This window comes from Sinohyriopsis cumingii, chromosome 4 (genome assembly GCF_028554795.1).
Source record: "Sinohyriopsis cumingii isolate HCF-2022 chromosome 4, ASM2855479v2, whole genome shotgun sequence".
Classification (NCBI taxonomy): Eukaryota; Metazoa; Mollusca; class Bivalvia; order Unionida; family Unionidae; genus Sinohyriopsis; species Sinohyriopsis cumingii.
Window position 1 is genome coordinate 108,835,467 of NC_142964.1, and position 23,474 is coordinate 108,858,940.

General features: G+C 35.5%; 1 pseudogene; it reads left to right on the forward strand.

Moving 5' to 3' along the window:
• The window catches only part of LOC149801856 (dual oxidase 2-like), a 67,795-nt pseudogene that overhangs the window by 16,798 nt on the left and 27,523 nt on the right, over nt 1–23,474 (forward strand).

A 23,474-nucleotide genomic window follows, 5' to 3' on the forward strand; every position in this document is an offset into this window, starting at 1 on the left:
TAAAGAGTGTATCTTCTATTGTTTATCTGTAACAAGGTGGTTTAAGGGGAAAGAGACTGTATCTTGTACTGCTCATCTGTGTCAATGTGATGTGAGATGAACTCAGATTAGATGTCGTGTTCCTTGTTGTTAAAGTATGTCCTGAGGGAAATATAGCTTGTATCTTGCAATCCTCGTCTGGTAAAAGATGGTCTGAATTTATTAAAACTTGTATCTTGAGTGGTACATCTCTACCAAGGTAGTTTAACTTGAACAGAGATTGCATCTTTTATTCTTTATCTGCAGCAAAGTTGTCTGAGGGGAAGAAAGACTTTATATTGTATTGCTTATCCGTACAAAGCGATCTGAACGGGAAAAAAAATATATGTTGTATTGTTTATCCACAACAAGGTAGACTGGAATGAGGAGAATACATATTGCAACCTGCGTTGCTCACCTGTGATACATTGATCTGAGGAGAGAAAAGATTGTATTTTGTATCCAACATTTATAAGAAGGCGCCATGATTGGAATAAAGAGTATTTACTGTTTTCCTAATCTCTAACTACGCGACCTGAGGGAATAAAGATTGTATCTTGTGTCGTGTACTTGGACCTTTAAGTATAATTTCATGCGATTGTACGTACAACTTCAATAAAATTAATAAGCTTAAAACGTTGTTTGGCATTAGCAGGATCTAGAAACTCACTGATTTTGATAATGTAAAATGCTTCAACCCAAAGAACGTTTTCGTGTTTCAACAAAATATTATCATCTAATGAGGTAATCAAAACTAATGTCCAAATAGAGAGGCGCGTGTTTCAACGAATTCATCATGTAAATATAACTCACATTACCGTATGTTATTCTGGATATTCAACAGTTTGAAGGGATTTAGTTAGGTATGGAGCAAAAAGCAAAGGTTCTTTTAATCTGCAAAACGTTTGGCTTTTTAGATCTTTAAAGTAATCAAGGCGGTAAAATGGGGGTGTTTACTAATTTTTCATTCTCACTGGGGATTTTTCAAGCAGAAGAAGGAATGTATTTAGATAGCGATATATGATTTTATAACAAATAGCACAGCCTATTATGCGGAGTATCTGACATCACATTTCAGATGGACATCTAGTACGAAGAAGCCCTGTGGCATTTAGTGATGGTGTGTACGAACCGTCGGGCAAGGACCGCCCCAACCCCTTCATCATTAGCAAAGAGGTGCATGATGGACCGGCTGGTCTCGGATCACTTCGAAACAGGACGGCCTTTCTAGTCTACTTTGGTATTTTCTTTCTTTCTTTCTTTCTTTCCTTGCAGATGAAAATTTATTTAACCAAAATAAACACATAGTTGAGCAGAATAAAAGCTGGTAGATGTTACTAAAATATTGTCAAAATCTAAGAAAACCACTTTTAATGTATCTATTACAGATTTCACTGTTGTAATCAAAACGTTAACGATATTAATTTCCTCAATGTTACAAAAATGTAGATGTGTAAATTTCAAATTTGAAAACTATAAAAAGTGCAACTTGTTCAAGAAGCGATCGTTAATGTCAGTGATAGCGAACGCATTATTGAGAAATCAAGCAAAAAGATGAAACGAGCGTGTAAAGCTCATATCAATTTATAACAATGTTTTACAATGGACATGGATGCATCATGTGGTGTGGTTCATACAGAAGAATTCAAAATAAACGAAGCTTAACTAATCACAGAAATGGTGCAAAATAATACCGCGTTCTCTGATAAATTTCGAACACTGAAACAGGAAATCGGTAAATGAAAAGGGCATTTGATGAGAAAACACATTGAAACCTAATAATATTTTGTTGACGATTTTAGCAGTGCACACCGCCTGCTGGATCGAGACGGTGTTGCTTCAAGTCTGTATGTAAGAGACGAACATTAAGTTGTCACCACGAAAATAGCTGCTAATGAATAAAAATATACGAAATGGCTGCTAGAATGTTTTTAGCATGAAACTATACACATGAATTTAGTTAACGTGCATTTTTTTTAAAGTATCATCCGTCCTGTTTAGCTGACATCCTATCACATTGCTGAATTCCTGTCATAGCAGTTTTAGTAGATTAATATGCCAGTCAAGTCTCAAACGGCTTCGACACAATTACTGTCAAGTTTGAATGTTGAACCACTAAAAGATCTGGCCTTTTACATTGATATTTCCATTCAATTGGTAGTAAACTGCGAATATCTTGTTTACTCATTAAACATTTAAAAGGATAGTGGACCAAATCTTATATTGTAAATGAATATCCAACACTAAAGCTAGAGAATAATAATGTTTCAATAATTCGATTGAAACACAGATAGTTAACTCAGCCGTCAGGATATAAGATATAATCTGTAAAGTCTGCAACATAAACAATGGTTTTAGGAATACCAGCAACACTTCTATCATTTGCATAAACATTCAACTGTTCAAGATACTTAATCTGGATTTAGCTGTACGGGAGACAAATATGCATGAATAACCATTAGACAATGTACAGAGAAATACAGCAGAGTGAACTGAAAATAGAACAAAGACACTTGGTTATTGGAGTGAACGACTGAAAAAATGAAGTTCCCTTTCAAGTACATGTCACACTCACAGTCAGTACAAAGTTCTCAGTCAAGTATTTTAAGGCATTTAAAACAATTAAAGGCTGCTATTTTAACCATATTTAAAAATATGTTGTTGGTGTATTGCTTTTCAATAGGTCAACAGGTAGTAGAAGAAATTTTGGATGCCCAGAGACCGGGATGTCCGCGAGAGTTCTTCAATATCCCTGTGCCCATGGGACATGAGTATGACCCGGAGAGAAAAGGAAACATAGCGATGCCGGTACAACGAACGAGATTTGATCAGCGAACTGGACTCTCACCTAATAACCCGAGGCAACAGGTATATATGTTAGCTTCTTCAAACTTCAAATTAGTTTTTGAAATCAACCTCTGCACGGGCACTTCTTGTCAGCATGACATAAATAAATCAAAATGTATGGTGACTATCGATACAATTTGAGTAACACACTAAATGTATCGATACAATATGAGACAAAATGTATAAATGGATATGTTTCTACAATCCTTAACTTTTGTATATAGATAAAGATTTTGGACGTTCAGGACTAAATGCTTCGTGCTGCTTTATATATTTTAAGTCTTTTATAATTTGCTAACTGGTTGCATTCAACATTTTCATAATGATTGAAGAATATGTTTAGAAATTTTAAAAAAAACGATGTTTCCTACCCTCGCGAGAAAGCTCTCAAAGATTATTAGCTCATTTATATTTATCATTTTATGTGTTATATTAGAATGTTCGCATGACAAGAAAGCGATTACTGACAATGAAAGAGGATCTTACCCTTAATGCATATACTGATTTCAAATCGTATTCATGTATATTAATGAGAGATATTACTATATCTCTCTACGTTCAAATATTTGCCTCTCATTATCCGACTCACGAGGTACAAGCGTGCCATAATAAACAATCGCTCAGTCTTTTATTGATTCAACGTCTTACAATAACTGTTAATGAGATTGGTCATTTTCATAGTTGAACGAGATCACTCCGTACCTCGACGGTGGGCTGTTTTACGGGACGGCTAAGGCCTGGACTGACGCACTCCGAGAATTTAACGGCGGCCACTTAAGGGGACGTCTAGCAGCCCTGGATCCTAATGCTGATATTAGGGATAGTTTTCCCGCCCTAAACAACATCCGTCTGCCATTTGCAAATCCTCCCCCTCCACGGGAACACGTTCTCAAACCCGTGAGAAGGTTTTGGAGTAAGTAGCTATATGTCTTAAAATAAGACACCCCTTTTGCCACCACTAAAAGACTCATTCTGAGTTTTTCCTTTCCGTTTGTCCTTTATTTCTAATGTCCTCATATCTCATTCAATTAGCATTTCACATATATATGACTTCAATTTTGGTTGATATGCTGTATGCCATTGACACCACATGCTACATGCTTTGCGATTTATAAATGATAAGCAATATTGTAGGGATGGTGTCCCAAAATCACCCTTCTGCAAACAAACATAATTTAGCAGACACTTATCTTTTTCCCAGTAATGTGGATCTTGTAGTTTTGGAACACCGTTTCCATTAGTAAATGTATATGGCAACCTTCTTTGCATGAACATAGAAATTTACCCGACTTTCGTGTGCATATATAAATACACGAAACGTGATAAGATCTTTGAACCACTGATTTCAACTGCATATCTTGTGTGTATTTATGTATGTGATATTTAAATTTAGATGTTTGGTCTGCAGTAAGGGCATACCGTATGTATTTTACAATCTTCAATCAACTTGCGACTTTGTTTCACGACTATGAAAAATAGATTATACTTGATATCATAGAGATACCTCTTGTAACATATTACATCAGAAAGTTTTACTCTTGGAAAAGGGGCGAAATAATGCTAAAACCGTTCATAATGTTTAATATTAATTGAGGCTCTCTGGGGAGAAGGGAAATTTAACATCTGTCATTGAAAATGACATACCCATTATACCTAGAATCGGAATTTGGTTTTCAGTATAAAATGTCACTCTCGAGTAATCGGAATTCCCGCTATAAACTTCAAAGAATTTCACATTAATATGGACCTGTTGAAATATATGTAGGGGATTGGAAAATGTTAAAAAGAAGTTGCATGAGCAGCACCTACACTTACTAACCAACACTCCGTTTAAACTGACCAAACCCAGTCAACTGCTCACTAACACCTTCACCTACTAAACAACGAAGAAAGTACTAACAAATGCAAACAAACATCCATGTCAAGGATAGGCGTGATTATAGACATGCACACAAGCATCCGTGCAAACTCTAGCAGTCCTAACACATTCACAACAGGATAGTAATGGTAACATATACACACAAACAACAATGAAAGGGAAGGATTGCTCAAGATACACACACAGCAATGAAAACAGTAGGCGTTCTTATGTCGATATACGCAAAAATAATATCAAACTGTCACCAGAGAATATGAGTGTTTACACACTAAAGACATCTTAGGGAGTTTAAGTTTAAATTCCAAAGGACATGACTTCTATATCAAAATTAGGTTTGATATTAAGGTGATCATCTGAAGACAAACGGAATTGAACACTAAATATAAATGTTGAAATATTTATCGGGTCATGGGGAAATATAATGTTAAAACTAAACTGAGTGACTAAAAGATGCACATACTAATTTACTCGCTGTTTGGACTGACCAGAACCTATTCATCTACCGACCAACACCTACACTTACTAACCAACGAAAAGACAATGAATACTAATACAACCGTACATGTAAATAATGTGTGTCTATACAAATGTGCATGAAATTGTATGAATAGGATAGAAGCGATCACACATGCGTAGCACAAACATCCATGCAAACTTTAAGAGTCCTAGCATATACACTGAAAATACTATCACCTCTCTAAACGATAGTAGTTCTCATACATACATACAAACATGCATGAAAAGGGTAGGATATCAAGAACATTATATTTTGTTTCTGAAAAGGATAGTAGTACATACACAAATATTCATTAAAATGTTGGGCGTGCTTCACGATACCTAAAACAGTCTTAAAAAGATAAGGGCAGTTACATACATGAAACATACTACTATACGGTCACACATAAGAGGGTAAGAAGGCTTACATACTAAAAACATTTATGGAAATTTGTGTTTTCTTTCGAAAAGAAAGAAGAAATTAAGAAATTTTATTTACGTAATACCTCTCTTCCCAAAAGATATGGATAGCCCTGAAAATGACCCTTTGTTGTTGTTTTGGGTAGTTGATGTTATCGATATCATAATAAATGTTTCTCCTGGCCCATTCCGACAGCAGGTGCACATCGGACTGCAGTCAGTCCATATGCGAGTCTAACATTTGGACCATCTGCCGATATCTTCCAATTTTCCAATTGAGAGGTAAGGGAATATTCTGACTGCTGCTGCTATTGTTTCACTTGTTGTAAGAGGTATTACGTTTTGTATCTTCTTGTTACCTCAACCTTTGTTGGACGTTTCTGAAAGTTCGGTTGAGGCGTGAAAATTCCCTCTTCCGTTTCTCCCAGTCCATTTCCTTTTCTTCGGCCTAAAAATCCTCTGTATCACCTCTGTTTCCATAAGTCCCTACGCTGCTTTGAAGACTACAATATCCCTCTTCAGGGTACTTTGGCTCGGATGACACTTCGTTTTCTCCACCCGTTCCAAGAAGTGTTCCACTCTATTATACAGGCACTTGAATTTCCTCAACTTCCCGACTTGATAGTGCTGTCTGGTCATTTTATGTTTCTTGATTGGTCGAAGAAATATAGCAAGACGTATTGTTTATTATGATTTAAGCATAAATGACAGAAAAAACTCAGTGGAGACTCGATGGTGATAGAAAATATCCTCTTATAAATTCAAATACCGTCAGATCTAAGAAATAAAGAACGTGTACTGGTTTTTAAAAACAACCCAATACAGTCAAATCCATTTATCCAAGCAAACCTTTCTCAAGTATGCCCAGCTAACGCAATTAACGAATGAAGTGGGGAGATCATGTACAACTGATAAAAACTCAAAACTCTTTTAAGCTGAAATATTTACAATTCTGACAACGTTGTTGAGTACGACTAGACTTCGAATGTTTTATTACAATGTCACTTTCTATTGGCGAACACGACGCTTTTGACCTAAGAAATATAGTTGGGATTAATTTGCAAGAAAAACAACATTTCGACCTTTTGATCATTTAGGGAGAAATCACCGTCCAAAGCCAATTAGTATATATTCTAATCATAATCCCAATCTGGGTATATAAACAAAATACATGCCATATTGCCCACACCCCATCAAATTGAATTCTAGTAAGCTCACGTTATTGAACTGAGTGAATACAGCATACTGAATATGATATCGTCTTCGAGAGGAGATAAGCCATATAACTCAAATGTTCCACGCTGTAGTTGTTGAGAAGTAAACGGCAACATAATGGGTTCTGGACAATGGCCGTCGTCCATATTGATGACATAATCTCGAACGTCTTTAAAGTTTCGATGAGGAAGCTGATCTTTAAAACACACCAGTGGATTCTAAGAAGCTCTGTACGAGATGTGAGTCAGAAGCTAATGACGTACCTAGGTATGTATAGTATGGCACACAAATAATACTGAATTCACACTTTACTTTTTGTTCACAAAGATCTATCAAGTAAGTCGATAAACGAATGTCGCAGTGCTTTGCTACAGGAGGGTTTCGATGCGTTTAATCTCCAAGGAAATCAATGGATGTTGGAAATGGTCAGTCTTTAGCCCATTTTTCCATGGTTGTTACATCTGCAGTGAGCATCCATTCTTCTTCCACTTTCGCTTCCAACGTTTTTTTAAACTTGTCATCAAACATTGGTCGTATTACACTTAAACAGCACGATAGATTTGACCCATTTACCATTGTTTTCTGGCCAGGAGCGTGATTTTTGTAACCAAACTGCAGCTTAAATCTTGTTTGCATTCTGGCCATCGTAACGTTTTGAGTGTGCTTTTTCCCCTTCCTTTTCTCATGATGTGTTGTTGCAGTTAATGTTCTGTTTTAATAGTTTATGATGCCTTTTCTCCGACTATTGATTTTCAGTATTCTGCATGCAAGATAAAGTTCACCGTGAATTCGGTGTTACACTGATTACATAAGTCAATGTATTGAGACCTAAAAATCCACGAATTGTTTTGGTCTGTCATAGTCTTTCTCGAGAATCAGCATTATTACACAATTCAGATACAAAGTGTTTAAAAAATGTTGAAATTCATTTGTTGATTGAGTTTCACGTGCGTATCTACAAAATACTTGTATATGAGATATCGCAACTACAAATGTAAACTATAAAATCTCTCTTCTAAATTATACATGGGGATAATATTATGCACCCACGAAAGGAAGGTAGTAATAGCACGGAGATCGTCTGGCATTTTCAGGGTAAGCTGAATTTTATACTTTCGTAATTTAATGTCACACCACAACTGAAAAACACTACTAGATTAGATTTCTTTCTCTCAGGTAGGTAAACCCGTGTTGGGTCCTTCCATATATGTATGCCATTTCCCTTTAACCGGTTGGAATCAAACTAGCCAAACAAAGCCAAACGTAACATGTATTTGTCTTTGATTTGTGATTCTCAATGACATTGAGGTATCTTGAGTGATATGTACGGTAATGTCACCCAAAGAAGAGCATGCGTAGGGCATAGCTTTCGGTTGTAGAGTAGCAAGATCGTGCTACATGTGCTGATGTCTTAGGATGCATCAACTCTCGTGCCGCAAGACACACCATTACCATGGTCGCATGGCTCATCATCGCACGCGACTTCAGTGAACTTGGAGACAGTGGGTATATCACATTGCTTCTATGTGTAAGTCATTATTCTTATGTGAAGTCTCTGGACATAATCATATTTTTGTCTTAAAACTTATACCCAAGGTCGGTACTTTCACTGTGCTGTTTTATGTTCGGAAGACGCTCTTTTCTCATTGACAATCTACTAAAGTTTACTGACAATTTGACGATTTGACAAATGTACAATTTAAAAGCAATGGTAAGAGCTGTCAGATGTCAATGACAACAGCTGACAAAACTAATTTCAGTAAAGAAATTAAAATATAAGACGATAAAATTGAGTGAAGAAAGTGACTTTTGTGATGTTTTACACAACTGAAACACAATGCTAGATTAGATTTCCTTCTCTCACGTAGGTAAACCCGTGTTGGGTCCTTCCATATATGTATGCCATTTCCCTTTAAACGGTTGGAATCAAACTAGCCAAACAAAGCCAAACGTAACATGTATTTGTCTTTGATTTGTGATTCTCAATGATACTGAGGTATCCATAGTGATATGTACGAGAATGCCACCATTATATGGGCACGCGTAGGGCATAGCTTTCGGTTGTAGAGTAGCAAGATCGTGCTACATATGCTCGTGTCTTAGGATGCAGCAACTCTCGTGCCAAAAGACACGCCATTACTCTGGTCGCATGGCTCAGCATCGTACTCGACTTCAGTGAACTTGGAGATAGTGGGTCTATCACATTGCTTCTACGTGTACGCCATTATTTTTATCTGAAGTTTCTTGACACAATCATATTTTTGTCTTAAACCTTATACCCGATGTCGGTACTTTTACTGTGCTGTTTTATGTTCGGAAGACGCTCTTTTCTCATAGACAATCTACTAAACGTTTACTTACAATTTGACGATTTGACAAATGTACAATTCAGAAACAATGATAAGAGCTGTCATAAGTCAATGACAACAGCTGACAAAACTCATTCTAGTAAAGCAATTAAAAAATAAGAAGATAAAATTGAGTGAAGAAAGTGAATGTTGTGATGTTTTTTGCATTTCCTTGTGATTGTTATTGACGCGAATATTCCAAAACTTAGTTGTATCCATGTCTTGACCTTTTGTCTTTCCTTTTCTTAGCATTGATTGGTTTTTCACATACTCATACTTTTGCGATGTGATTTGTTCTGTCTGATCTGGCAAATTCCCTGTTCCGTTTGTGTGTTTTTTTAAAACCATGGACTTGTTATCATTAGATGTAACTGCGATAAATCTTCCAACGTCTAAGTCCTACGGCTGACGCCGTAATAGTCGTCGTGAGTGTTGTCGCTGCTGGCTTTTCAGTGGCGGTCATCGATGTAGTCATGCAAGTTTTAGAATTCTAGAATTGTAAGGTTCTCTTTTTATAGGATAGTGAAGGTTACTTTCTCTTGTGTTTCGCCAATGAAGTTTCGTATATTTTTCTCAAGTGTTTTAACTCTGTCCAATTGTCCTGTTCCTTTTCATTTTATTCAAGGACAAAATTATCCAGCTGTTCTTCTGTTTTCATAAACTATATCATATCTCAATAGCGGAGAAAGAGGTGAAGGTGGCACCGGTACAATACTTGTAAAAATCAGGAGTCGCAAAACACCAAATAAAAATGGAATAACACTCTCTACAGCACAAGTATCTGTACTTTAATTTTATTGCCGGCAAACCCAAATCAAAAAGTCTTCATTTCAGCCATGTTAAGCTTATTCACACTTGTAAATTGTAGGTACACTCATGTATAGATTTCAAATCATGTCCCAAACACATAATACTCTTAATTTTCCCCATCTTACATTATTAAACCCTTATACGTGAGTATGTCTTGAAAATTTCTTAAGTTAAGAAATTAAGGAGGTTCCATTGTACGAAATTTATCCGTGCTACTGCAAGGCCCCGTGAATACTATGCACGCTAATTCTGCTAACTAGCTAATTATTATTTTTGAGAAATATCTTCCAAACGCCGTCTCCCCATAATTAAACAACTCACTCAACTCTAACAAAGCTAAGGTGTGTGTGTGTGTGTGTGTGTGTGTGTGTGTGTGATTTGGATTTTTAACGTAGTTTTAACAATGTTTCATTCATATCGCTATGTCTGCAATGTGGCAGTTTATAGTGATGTTTAGCTGATGTTTAGCTGTTTAGATGTTTAGCCATGGGACATCATGCCGCAGACACGTAACATGATGTCCCACCCAGTAACATTATCCTGACACCAGGCCGACCAGTCCTAACACTAACCTCTTAATGCTGAGCGCCTAGCGAGGCAGCTGTTTGTACCATTTTTGTAAGTCTTTGGCATGACTAGATCGGGGATCGAACCAACGACCTCCCGCGTACGAGGCGGACGCTCTAACTACTAGGCCACCGGAGCTGTCTTTAGCAAAACTATAAACAGAGATGTAAATATAAAGAGGACATATTCTAGTTTTTTTACAGTTATAAAGTAATTTGTGCCAACAATACAATGCATATGCTAAACCAAGAGGTACTGTGATGTTTAATTAAGGACTTATTTCCTTAATTAGTCTTTTACTCTCGAACGCGACTAGTTTCTTAAGTACCTAATCTGTCGATAAGGGTAATATGTAATTATTAAAATGACATTCTTATCAAATAGATTTAGCTTTCATGTTGAGCATTAATACTTTTATCATTCTGAGTCTGTTTGTGTTTTTCTGAGGTATAAGCACGTATGAACGCAAAACTTTTCAGGGCTTGGAAATCCAAGGGGCAACGAAAATCCTTTGCTTTTGTCATTTGGAGTACTGTGGTTTCGATGGCATAATTATATGGCCCATAATATTGCAACAAAGCATCCCGATTACACAGATGAAGAAGTTTTCAACGAAGCCAGGAAGTTTGTCACCGCACATCACCAGGTGAGTTAACAACACACGATTCTATTGATGTCAACCATCTCAAATAATAATATGCCTCCATTGTTATTTTACAAAATGAATACGTAGCTTAGTTTCAGAACAAATGAGTTTCTAATGGAAAATTGAATTTATATTCACACCGATTACATGTATAGCTTTCAAACGAAATGTACCATTAAAAAAGGCGGGAAAGCTTGCTATATTCAATCAGATGGCGAATTAGACAAACAGATGGCCAATAAAGCTTTCCTCTCCAATTTAATTTGCATTGTCTGTCCCGGATAACTCTGCTCAGGTTTGTAAAATGCATTTTGAAAAAAACTCCATCATCCTACGTTTGTAAAACTTGATGACGAATTTTCTTTCCTACTTTCATCAGTTTATTCTTTTCTTCGACGAAAGCTATTAAATTTAACATCAACATACATATTATAGCTGTAAATGTTGTATTTGCATTATTGTCACTAAGGAACTACATACGTAACGGAACAAACAATCACAATTAACTTTTGTCTTCCACAGAAAATTGTAATGTACGACTGGCTTCCATTGTGGTTAGGACTGGATGAATTGGGAAACCCCACCCACGAAATACCACGCTACAACTTGAGTGATCCAAAGAGTGAGTAAACAACCATACCCATCTCAGTGGTATGCCATTCATTGATCTATCATTTTCCTGGGTTGTCAGATATCGTATGTTCTTGTCTAACTTAGTATTGAGACATGTAAGTTCATGATCTGACTGTGGGAACCACACCTTAAAATCCTTGTTAAAGGAGGTTTCTTATTTCTTACATTTAATCGTCATCAAAAAAAAAAATGACAGGGATGTCGTATAGACCTTGTATGTCTTGCATTCAAAAATTAAAAAAGAAATGACAATGCACGTCTGACTGTCATTTGTCAATTTCGTTAATTTTGATTGTGACTTTCTTCTGTTCGTTATTAATTTTGTTTTAAAGAAAGGCTTTCTTTTCCAGTGTAATCCTTGCGTACAGCTCTATCTATATTTTGCAAATTAAGTATTTATCTGGCAGATATATGAGTGTATTCATGAATTTCCACATCTGGTTATTTGCGAAAGGTAACGTTCATCTTGCTTTTCTTATTTCAACATATCTTCCTGATTTGACCTTTAAAAATGTTGAAACTTCTTCTAGAGATTCAAACGACAGCATCGGGGTGGAATAACATAGTGGAAGGAATGTATACCTCTAAATTAATACCAATGTCAACCCAGGGATTAAACATTCTGACCTTTTCATTTGTTCGTCAGAAAATAAGATGTCGCTGTAAATGGAATAATGCGTGTCAAAACAAAATTAGAACATATATTCCCATTTGTAAAGGAGAAAACACGATGTGATGAGAATTCATCCTAGAAAAAAAACATACTTTTGACTCCAAAAATTAATTTCGACAAGGCAAAATCTTAAACAAAACTTTGCATACATTGTTCTGAAATTTTCAAATATGCCACATGATTGAGACCGCACGTTTATTCTGAGCTCAAATCAAGCCTGAATTAATTAATTTAACTAAATTGAAGTTTTGCAAGATTAGGAGGGAGAAATATGTTTCCACTTGAAAGGAATATTTACAACATAGCACATGTAATTACCCCCATCAACATTACCAGACAACTAACAACTGAATTTGTTTATTTTAAAACAAGTTTTGTCCCCACATTTTTATTTAACTATATTTTACTTATTTCAGATTCATATGACCCACATGTTCATCCGGGTATTTCCCAAGAGTTTCAGACAGCGGCCTTGAGATTTGGACACACCCTGGTGACGCCAGGCTCGTGGAAAAGGTATTTATCTTAAGTACATTGTACGCACACCTGCATCATTCACCTAGCACGGCGCCTGATAAAAAAGAGGTGTCAACAATTTGCAAATCACGAGACTCGCTGTAGGATGGGTGATGGGGATTATACTATAAATGGGGTAGATGAGTGGGTGTTTGTAAGACTATACATAATATAACAGTATTAGCTTCACCAGAAGGAGCTGTTCTTATGTCGGTTTGTCTGGTAAGATATATGTCCAAACGGATGATGAAGGATTTATTAAATGTTACGTATATATCTTAATGTTGTAAGAGATTCCGCTCTCTGCAAAATTTGACACGCGGTGGTTAATAGAGTCCCAATGTTATGTACAATTAGAGGTTGTAATGATTTTCAACATAGCCACAGTCATGTCAGCTTAATTCCACAAAACTACATTGCTCTGTTATGACATGATAAACATTTAAGTTAAAAGTGTCCATGAACTCTACAGCAAAGGAAAGTACCCAATGAATATAATGTAGATACCTGTTATTCTACACCTACTTTGAATCAGATTTCAACTATATACATAGCTAATTAAACATTAGACCATACACGTGTTCAGTCAATAAGATTAAAGCACCGCCTCGTATCAAAACGTGAAATTCTATCCTTTGCATAAAATAATCATTTGCTGATATTTCGTTACGACTCGGTTCTTGTCACGAATGTTTCCCAATGTGCTTTCTCGTACGTTTTTTTAAATACAAGAATAAAACTAAAAGTTTGATACAAATAAGCATATTCATCCATACTGATTGGAACATTATTTCTTTTTAAAGAAAGACTATTCACTCAAAGATTACCACTGCAAATTATTTTGAAGAAAACAATATTGACTCACTCATTCACAATTCTAACGGGCCGATATGAACCTTTAAGTTCAACCACATACCCGACTTTCCTTTTCTCCTAATATACCTTTTCCTTTTTTACGTTCTAGATTGTGTTTCAATTATTCATATTAATTAAGTTATATAAATGCTCATGCGCAAAAATCCATATAACAAACTAGTTTGCTTACAATCTACATACCAGACTTGCTAGTTTGCTTAGTGTCTATCTCATATTTAGCGCTCAATAATCTTTGGCATTAGGTCCGTTTTCCATGTTGGCCATAATATAAGGGTGTTCTTTGTATTAGAGCACGTATTGTTTGTCTGGTATTGGATGTATTTTCCAATTTAACGTAAACATTCATTCATTCATTCATTCATTCATTCACTGTGCATTCATGATCCTTTTTCTACAACGTATACCGTCCATACTAGCTGATAAGTCGAGTCCAATCCAAGCAACATAGACCCTGATCTGCGGTCACATACTGTGCCGTCAAATTAGGTTATATGTTGGTTGTTCTACTGATTACTCCTTACAAACTGCATTGACCGAGATCTACCGGCGCATGATATGAAGGCAGATGCGTGTCTATGCAATTGCATTAGAATAGACTTATAAGCAAGCACATACGGTAAAACTGATGCATCTGCATTATGTGTGGAAGAACGCTATATGCTCGCTAGTAATATTACAAGACACATTTACATATAATTCCTATAAAACATTGCTAATCAAATAACCTAGAATTATACATAAAATGACACGATTCACATAATTGCATACAAAGATAATGATGAAATATTATAATTACCACTTCCAACCGTTTTGCTGCAAATTGTATGACGATTTTGTATCACCGTATCACTGAAAAGTATTTACACTGGTAGAAGCATATGTTGCTGTCATATTCGATATTGAAATCATCAATGAATGGTTTCTCGTTTTCTATTGCGTGAATATAGAGACTCAGGTATCAGCATAAAACATGACTGGTACATATGGCATGTATATAATATCGGAACAAGAGTTTCCATTATTAACAATTTAGTCAGTTTTATGATTTCGCTTAACTTCCCCTTTATGCTTCATAAACTTTTCACTAAGACACATTTCATTTTGTTTTCAGTAAAATAACAGAACTAACCAACAAAACACCCTGATTTTAGGTTTTTCTTTGTCTAACAGCTTTACAAGAATTAGTCTCCACCTTCATCTAGATCTGTCCAAAAAGCATGCAGTTTGAACAATGTTCTCTAAGTTCTCCTATTTAACTAATCTCGTATACTTTACAACTATCTTTGCTTAAAACAAGGTAGAATTTACGAATTAAACAGTAGAATCTCTCACAAAGATCCCATCCAGATGTTATGTACATGAATACTTTTTAAATTTGTCTGGAAAAAAATTCTGAGGGAAATATAAATGCGCGTGCAGTAAACCTGACAATTTCTTTGCAGAGACAGTAAGTGTGAATTTAAGACACTAAAACTGAATATACCCGGATCTCCAAGTAACGTTCACGCTCTTCGGATGTGCAACGCATTTTGGAACCCACAGGTATGTATACATTGTGGCACACTAACGACTGACCATGAACACTCTTAAACAAAAGTCTAAATTTAACGATCTATAGACTTTCTAGAACTGCACGAATAATGCCTACCTATGTATCTAAACAGAAACAAGACATAGGTGACATTAATCATTAAAGTGGAAAGATCCTGTTAGAGATGAGAAAGGGACGCAATATATTTCAATTCGCATCGGTCGGTACATTGAACTTTACGCAGAACAACAATAATGTATATATTAAACAAAATGTTACTAACACAAAACATCAAGTATGGATTGAAAGATTACTTCCCTATTGATATTGTTTACTCAGAATAACGTTTTATATTCGACTCTAAATTATTGGTGTCTTACATGAGAGAAAACTATCTTGAGATCATTTCGTGGAAAGTACATTGCACGTGCGGTTGGGCTTTTTGGCTTCAAATAAATGTTATGGTAAAGATTTGATCTTATACGAGTTTTCATTTCAAGTTATAACACCAGGTCAAGTTATAACACTAGGTCAACAATGAGATTCATAGGTTTCTTCAGGAGTGAGCACGCATGTATAATTATATTTACCACATGACAATCTCTCAATTATCTAAATGCAACAGCGAAACAGCGCAGTGATTGTACTCGGAAATTAATATGAATGCATCGGATATTACAGTTTTGCCCTATATGACATAATGGAGTAAATTCTGACATTACAAGCTGTAATCTTGCGATTTTCTATCAGAAAGACGTAGTAAAGGCGTATAGCACGCGAATTATGAGATAAAATATGTTGTTATTAAATGTATGTATGTATGTATGCATGCATGCATGCATGTATGTATGTATGTATGTATGTATGTATGTATGTATGTATGTATGTATGTATGTATTTATTGAAAGGTTCAGTTTGACGCAAGGTCTATGTGTTTATTAAATAGCACCACCAAAAAACATTGAAACAGTTATAAGTAGAGATGTATTTCACACACACACACACAGACACACACACACGTATGTATGTATGTATGTATGTATGTATGTATGTATGTATGTATGTATGTATGTATGTATGTATGTATGTTATAGCACTTTGATACGTGAAAGCATCATAAAATATTCACAATATACTGCTCAATTGATTTGCGCACGACAGCGAATTTCAAACTCGCTATTTTTTAAAAAATAGTTGTACACTTTTGCGCCTAGATGTTTTATTACCAAAGTGTCTATCTACATTGAAATTGCAATCACTTAAGTCCCAGTCACTTGAAAAAGGGGAGCTTTATCTATCGTTGCCAAGTGATGTCATCCTTGACATTGTAGGTTTCCGGTTATATATCAGATGCGTATCTGATATGTATCACTACTCTAATTGAGTTCGAAGCGTATTTGCTTCCTTCACTGTTTTGTTTTATCTCGCAAATTTAATTTAATCCTTTTCATAAGCTCTATGCTCTCATTCGGGTACACTATCTCCACTATTATAACCTGTAATTTAGACATAATGTATGCAAAGTTAGTACTATTGATAATATGATAGGTTGATCAGTGTGTAGAAAATATAAATAGATTCATTAATAATAACTCAACGCCAAAGTGTGAATGTTTATTTTCTGAATAAACATATAGTATTCTTTGACAGGAATTTCTATCAGAACAAAATGCTTTTGATGAGGTATTGATGGGCATGGCTTCTACACTGTCGGAGAGAGAGGACCGTATTGTAGTTCCAGATCTGAGAAGTAAGATAGCAGAAAGCACCATATATATATATATATATATATATATATATATATATATATATATATATATATATATATATATATATATATATATATATATATATATATATATATATATATATATATATAAAGAGAGATAGATAGATAGAGCACTAACAGCTGTGTAAAAGCGATCCGATCGCTCTGGAAATACAACTATATAAAACTATTCTTTTCACAAAGGGACCAAGCTACTGAGGACGATTACACAAATGAGACTTGAACGAAACAAAATGATTTACAGACTATATATGATGTTTGGCTCTAGATATTTACATAAACGATATAATTAGAACAAAGGAATCTAACTGATGATATAAGCCAGTACGGCAGCAATATAATGTTTGCGCCGTCGATTAGGTGGTCTACAACTCTCTAGTTCAATGTTTATCCCGAATACGGTACTTTGTTGAAATGTCAAACAATTATGACCAACGCAAGTTTTGTTCTAAAGTAATGATACAAAGTTGTGGTTTGACTAAAATTAAAATAAAATAAAATGTATGCAATTTTTATATTTGAATTTGTGTATGGAATTCATAGAATTTGAGATCAGGAGTTTGAGACAGCTAATTATAGCTGAATTTATTTATGTTTGTAGCTTTTACATATATAGTTATCTTAGCGTAGTGTGTTGCACACATGGAATCTACTTGATTGATTCCGCTGGGCTTGAATGTTTGCATCTGTTAAAATGCAACATATTTCTTTCGATTTCATATTTTATGTGCCCCGTTTTGATATTATGTTTGACTCCTGTGAGGACTGAATCATTGAAAGTGTAGCCCAGGGAATATAAATATTCCACCACTAGGGGTTGTCCGTGTTTTATTGCAATGTGTCTTTAGACATATTGGATGCGGCATATATTGCACTGAATGACGTAAATCAAAGTATCTGTGTTGGATGTTATAGACTGCTTCTGAATGTTGAACTTTTTATCCGTGATTCTACTTGCAGATATGCTTCACAAGGCCTTGATTTCCCAACTGTTCTTTTATTTGAGAATGGTTTTAACTTTGCCCTGACTAACTAACGTGTCTCTCAAATCTTAGGTGTACGGAACGATATGCCATTCAGAGCAATGTTAAAGCCATTATCAAATTAAATATTTTTTAATACTGCACAATCTGATTTATTTCATTCAGTGTACATTTTAAGTTGATCGTTGGTGTTCGACTCAATCAGTAGCTGCTCTAGGGAAGGTATTGGAAAGAATGCGTGGTTAAGCTGTAGTGGTTGAGAGAGAGAGATGGAAGTTGGAGTGAAGCTTTGCAAGACGGTGACAAAGCTTATAAGCAATATAATTTGAGGACGTTTTTTTTTTCTTTCGGAGGGTGATTGTTTCAAATTTGTTTGCGTTCGTTGGTTTCCCACTTCGTCCATTTTGGGAGGAAATAAAACATACGGCTTTGGGTACACAAAAGGCATGTAGGTCAGTGTTTTGCTATCTGCATGTCCTGAATCGTGCATGATGTAGAAGCATAATGTTTGAGGAGACACCGTAATGGGGCTTTTGTTTATATTTTGGAGAACCGCGCATCGGGTGATTGCGTGTCTACTTAACGTTAAAGTCAATTCTGGTGAAGCATGCATTTACTGGTAGGGTAGTACTGGATGAGGTTACCTGTTGTACGTTAATATGGTACAAAATGTTTCTTGACCCTAAGTAATAAGAATATAATTAGAAATGTTATAATTGATATACTACTACCTGTAAATCTTCATTTCTTCTTTTTAGAACATTTGTTTGGCCCCCTAGAGTTTTCTCGGCGTGACCTGGTAGCTATCAACATCCAACGGGCGCGAGATCATGGACTATCTGACTATAACACAATCCGGGAGGCATATGGTTACCTAGGAGACAAACTTGGGAGGAAATCAACACTTCCATGTATAATGGGAGCTTGTATATGCAAGGGGTACTTATCTATTTTTGTCAGTCATACATTCAAGATAGGAATGGACAAGTGTGATAGTTATAGAATAATGTAATTGGATCTGTTCACTGTTTAATCATAAATATATTGGCATTTTGTATTGTCTTTAGTGCATTAAATCTAGATTGTAGTGTGCCGATATAAGTTCTAAGGTGGTGTCATTATTTTATTTATTTTAATGTACTCGTAGTAAAATAACATCGTAAAGAATTAATACAACAATGACACACATGCACAAGTTCGCCTCTGACGTATACTCTGCCAAAATTAAGTTGACAATAACAAAGATATTTTAATTTTGAAGTAATCTTGTATAACATTCCCAGCCAATCGAAAACTTACGTCGGGTGTACGGAAATGCATCAAAACCGGATAACGTGGACCTATTTCCAGGGTCTTTGTTGGAGACAACACCTGATGGTATGGGAGAAACTTTTCGTACTATCACCCTAGACCAGTTCCTGAGGATCAGAAATGGTGACAGATTTTGGTTTGAAAACATCAAGAACGGGTAAGCTTATTTTATCACTTGTGTCGATATAGTGTTGTTAAACCAATGTACCAAAATGCGTATTTCACTGTTATAAATTAAATTTGCGAATTATCTTTATTTGTAAAAGATATACGTTGTACATTTCCATTATTGACTGATTATCGATGTAAAGATAGACTATCAGACTATAAGACTTGAATCTTTTAAACCGAAAGTTTGAATCTTGGCTATCAGTTTATTGTTTTAGACTTTACACCTTTCTGAGATGTTTGTGCATGGCCGTAACCTTTGCAAAATTTGTACTAAACATACACACAATGAAAAAAAGTGATTATGTCAACTTAATTTACAATTTTGGTGCCATTAATTTTGCAAAGCCCAGTGATACACTTTCGTTTTCAAAAAGTAGATTGCTTATCAAATGCCTTTCTCGACAATTAGGCGTTGTTCTCGTAATGTACTGTCACCAGAGTATTTACTAGTCGTTCGTCTCACAATATCACCGTATAGTTTTCCGTGCCGTTTTATTTAAATTATTTTGAATTTTTTGTGTTGGCGTTTCTTAACTTTTTTGTTTAGTATCACATATGGCCGCTGGCAAGCATTCCACATTCTTTACTGTCGCTGAGGATATCGTGTGCCATTTTTTAACCACTCAATGTAGTTTGAATCTGATATCGCTACTTACGCATACTCTTTTTTTAACTCCACAATTTCCGTGTTGTTAGCGACGTTTCTTCTACTATATTACGTTCTATCCGCTGTTTGTTTGTATTACAATACAAATCTGAATAATAATTGTTAATGTTAATTAGAGCCTCGTTCAATGAAGATGGCGTAAGTAATAATATAATGCCGTTCGTCTTGTCCGTTACTCAAACATTTTGTCTTCCTGACTTTGCTTTCCACAACGTACATTTATCAAGGTTTGCTGTATTGCAACCCAATTTAGCTTGCTGCTTGTTATTTATGTGCCCCTGATCGAATTTGATTCCCAACTTCTAACGACATCATCTACAGAGGTTAAATACAAGACTGTTTGACCCTCTGGCTTGCGTTTCCTCAGCGTTATTTTAACAAAGACGGACTTTCTGGCTTGTATTTCTTCAGTATTGTTATAACCAAGACTGAACTGCTGGATTGTGTTTCCTCAGCATTATTGTAACTAATATTGTTGAATGTCAGCTAAACTTAGCATGCAGCTGTATATCGTTGAGATCGTAAAGAAACTTTATTGTGAATATTCCACATGATCTTTTGGAACAGCTATACTTTTGTATTGACTTTATTCATATCATTGGATTACCTTTGTTATGTTTACTAAGATTTATTCATATCTTTGGATTACCTTTGTTTTCTTCACTAAGGTTTATTTATATCTTTGGATTTCCTTTCATATCTTTCCTAAGGTTTACTCATATCTTTGGATTCCCTTTACTATCTTTGCTAAGATTTATTCAAATATTTGGATTACCCTAGCTATCTTTACTAAGGTTTACTCATATATTTGGATTTTCTTTGCTATCTTTCATAAGGTTTACTCATATCTTTGGATTTCCTTTGCTGTCTTTCCTAAGGTTTACTCATATCTTTGGATTTCCTTTGGTATCTTTCATAAGGTTTACTCATATATTTGGATTTCCTTTGCTATCTTTCCTAAGGTTTACTCATATATTTGGATTTCCTTTGCTATCTTTCATAAGGTTTACTCATATATTTGGATTTCCTTTGCTATCTTTCCTAAGGTTTACTCATATATTTGGATTTCCTTTGCTATCTTTCCTAACGTTTACTCATATCTTTGGATTTTCTTTGCTATCTTTCCTAAGGTTTACTAATATATTTGGATTTCCTTTGCTATTTTTCCTAAGGTTTACTCATATATTTGGATTTCCTTTGCTATCTTTCATAAGGTTTACTCATATATTTGGATTCCCTTTGCTATCTTTCCTAACGTTTACTCAAATCTTTGGATTTGCTATCTTTCCTAAGGTTTACTAATATATTTGGATTTCCTTTGCTATTTTTCATAAGGTTTACTCATATCTTTGGATTACCTTTGATTTCTTTCCTAAGGTTTACTCATATCTTTGAATTACCTTTGGTTTCTTTACTAAGGTTTACTTATATATTTAGATTACCTTTGCTATCTTTACTAGTTTTACTCATATATTTGCATTATCTTTGCTATCAGGGGCCCCGAGTGACCGAGTGGTCTAAAGCACTGACCGTTACGGATCACTGCCGTCTCACCTCTGCCTGCGTGGATTTGTTGTTGTTGTTGTCAGGTTTAACACCATTTTTCAGCACACGATAGGCTATACATGGCGGCCAGTATTAATGGTGGAGCAAGAATCCGGGAGAACCCCCGGAAAGAACCACTGACCAACGAGAAGCTACTGGCAAGCTTTCTCACATACCCACATTAGCCGAATCCGAGACTAGAACTGCGTGGATTCGAGTCTCAGGTTCGGCAAATTTGGGTACGTGAGAAAGCTTACCAGTAGCTTCTCGTTGTGTCGGTGGTTCTTTCCGGGGTTTCCAGGGTTCTTCCTCCACCATTTATACTGGCCGCCATTTAATGCCAATCGTGTGGTGAAAAATGGCGTTAAACCCTACAACAACAACAACAACAATAACAACCTTTGCTCTCTTTACTAAGATGTACTCATATATTTGGATTATCTTATGTAGCTATGCTAAGATGGGATAGTATCTTTGGTTTGTATTGCATACTTTACAGAGAAATGTTGGATTTTCAACTAATTTATTGCACCTCTATACGGATGGAACCATCAAACACTTATGCACCTATTATTCCACATATTCATCTGGATAAATTATGTTACTTGATTACCGACTCTCCTAACTTTTATTTTTCACCACATGTCCCCTGTTTGAGGACATAGCAAATAAATCGAAATCATTCGATCTCTTAGCTATGCATACACCAAAAGAGGCAGTTTGTTTAAAATATAATATGTTTAATAAACATTGTCATCTCTACGTCTCATGCCGACCATAACATAGTCATCCTTTTATTATCAGGCTATTCACAGAAGAGGAAATAGAAGAAATAAGAAATGTTACCATTTATGACATAGTAACCAAGGTGACGCGTATTGGACCCAACGATATACAACGGAACCCGTTCTTATTAACGGATAGTGAGTACTGACATAAGACGAGGATTTACATTATTATCCTTGAATCGTCAGCTTCAATATATTTAGATGTTTCCACTGTATGTTCATGCAAGCTACACTTAGTGAAGCGTACAGTGTGTGTGTGTGATTTTGGATTTTTAACGTAGCTTTAACAATTTTTCAGTCATATTGCTACACTGTCTGCGGCGTGGCAGTTTATAGTGATGTACCATTTATCTAACTTTTTGGTATGACTTGACCAGGGTTCGAACTCGCGACTTCCGCATCAGAGGCGGACGCTCTAACTACTGTGCCACCTGTGCGGCGAAATGCACAGATATCGTGTACTTTAAATCGATATATACTTGATAAATACTAACGTTCTGGATGTAAAATATTAAATACATCCTTTGCACTTCATAACTTTTGTAAAACTACAATAATGATTTCCTCTGTATTTCTGCAAAGGCGCAAATAAACTTTATCAGTGTAGAGTAGTCGGGCCAATGATAACTTTTGCAGCCCAATTTCTCGTTGCGGCATAAAAATTCACTGAAATTGTTAATGGTAATTCAAGTGGTATTAAGCGTTTGCCTTGAATCACTGACATCTAACCTCTGTCAGCGTGAGCT